This window comes from Tenrec ecaudatus, chromosome 2 (genome assembly GCF_050624435.1).
Source record: "Tenrec ecaudatus isolate mTenEca1 chromosome 2, mTenEca1.hap1, whole genome shotgun sequence".
In the NCBI taxonomy this organism is placed as follows: domain Eukaryota; kingdom Metazoa; phylum Chordata; class Mammalia; order Afrosoricida; family Tenrecidae; genus Tenrec; species Tenrec ecaudatus.
Window position 1 is genome coordinate 265,535,891 of NC_134531.1, and position 2,328 is coordinate 265,538,218.

The 2,328-nt window shown below is 35.6% G+C and overlaps 1 non-coding gene across 1 annotated transcript; it reads right to left on the reverse strand.

Annotated features, from left to right (window-relative positions):
* Positions 1-1,437: 1,437 nt before the first annotated feature.
* Positions 1,438-1,597, reverse strand: LOC142441792 (U1 spliceosomal RNA). The gene has a single exon (XR_012783128.1). It is a non-coding gene; the product is annotated as a U1 spliceosomal RNA (small nuclear RNA).
* Between the last annotated feature and the right edge of the window lie 731 nt (positions 1,598-2,328).

Here is a 2,328-nt window from a genome sequence, read left to right on the forward strand (position 1 = left end):
GTAGGGAAATCTGTATTGACGAAAGCAAGTGAGGGAGTGGCGAAAAATGAAGGTTGGCTTGGAACATATTCCAAAGCTAAAAAAGCTTGCCATGGTTTATTGACTTTTTATGGGGCTCTAGAGAGTGAATTGTATAAATGGGTTATGGAGTGTCATCAAAATTGTTACTGCGTAACACACATGGGAATCCACATATGTGCTCTACAAATGGCTAAGGATGACAAATATAAAGCAGCAGGCATTGAAAAATTTGCTGCCTCAGCAGGATGGTGTACCCGCTTCATGAATATGTTTGGCCTACTATGTTTGAGACAAGGAACAAAGATTTCCCAGAAATTGCCACAAGATCTTGAAGAAAAAATTAGGTCATTCCAGTCATTTATTATAAAACAAAGAAGGATTTATAATTATGACCTGGAAGTTATTTGGGAGTATAGATGAAACTGCCATGACTTATGATCTTCCAAGCAACAGAACTTTGGCAAGTGCAGGAGAAAAAGACATTTTTCTCAAAACCACAGGAAATGAAAAAAACAAAAAACACTTTACAGTTCTCATGTTTGGCTAATGGAACTAAGCTGCATCCTGTCATTATTTTTAAAAGAAAGACCTTGACTAAAAAGATCAAGGTCCCACTCAGAATTACTTTGCGTGCACATTTTAAAGGCTGGATGGATGAAGAAGGAACAAAAAAAAATGGCTGGAAGAAATTTGGAACCAACGACCAGGAGCAGCCTTAAAGAAAAAAACCATCGTTACTTGTTTGGGATATGTTCAGAGCCCACCTATCAGATGACATAAAAAAATTGGCAAAATCTAGTAAAGTTACTTTAGCCGTTATTCCAGGTTGGTTTACGTCTGTACTGCAGCCTCTGGATGTATCTTTGAATTATCCTTTTTTTTAAAAGTTAATTGTCTGTTTTATTTACCATATACTAAGTTTTCGTGACCTCAAACTAATGTGCCTTTTGTTTTTGTTTTAAATAATTTTATTGGGGGCTCATACAACTCATATCACAATAGGCCGGATGTGAAGGATGTGGCATAAATGGGTGTCATCTGGTCAAGCCTGACTAACAAAAGGAGGAAATCTCATGAAACCTTGCATAGAGTTAATAGCAAAGTGGGTTTGAGATGCATGGGAAGACATTCCAGAAGACATGATGCGACATGCCTTCCAGAAATGTAGTATTAGTAATGCTATTGATGGCAAATGAAGACTGAACTTTGTATGAAAATGACAGCAGTGATGGTGATGACGGAGATCTCAGTGAGGAAAGCGTCTATGATGACCTCACACCAGCTGAAGTTCTTCATTGGGATACAGATGATGATGAGGAATCCAATTTTGAAGGATTTTAACTCTACATTTTAGCTTGTATGCTGATTGAGTTCAGGGAATAGTACTCTTTTTTAAAAAAAAATAAATTTAATCTTCTTAGCGCGAACGCAGTCCCCCACTATCACAAATTATGCAGTCGAGTTTCCCACATTTGGGGAAATCACAGGGGTCAGCACATCCGGAGTGCAATGGATAAGCCTCGCCCTGGGAAAACCACCTTCGTGATCATGGTAAGGTATCATTGTTGGTAGCTTATTGTTTTTGTTGAACCTATTTTCTACTTACTGTGCTGGTTTACTAATGTTAAATGACTTGTCCTTTTATTTATGTTTTTTTAATTTAAAATAAATATTTAAAAACATTGTCCCACTGATGTCTCAATTTTTAGTAATTTTATTTTCATTTGTTTTGATTATTAAAACTTACCAATAGCTTCTGCATTTTCCACCCTAGGCTTATACTTGAGCCAATCAGTTTTTCTGGTTTCCCAGGTAATAATTAGGTACCTCGGCTTATACCCTGGTGGCCTTATATTCCAATATATACAATATCTTCAATAGTATTCACCACTTTTCTGGATCGGGTGATTCTTGCAATATCACCATCAATTTGTTCATTATACTCACCCGCTGATGTAATTATTTTGAGATGATTGTATTTTAATTTGGATTCTCTCCTTTCAACATAGATTGCTTTGTTTTACCAAAGTACCTCCACTTCTCTGGAGTACTTGGTGTATTTGTTCCTTGCTAATTTTATTTGTCTCTATCTAAACTAATGTTTTTATTTTGTCAATTGAGATGTGTTTCCTCTCCCATCAAATTTCAAGCTTCCAGTATCTTCATGCTAGTAGTATATATCTGGACAGCCTTTTAATATTCATTTATAATATATATTCTTATTCAATTTTAAATATCTCTTTCAAAATTCCAGTTATACTATAGCGGTTATTTTCTATCCATATTGAATTTTCCATTGTGAAGTCA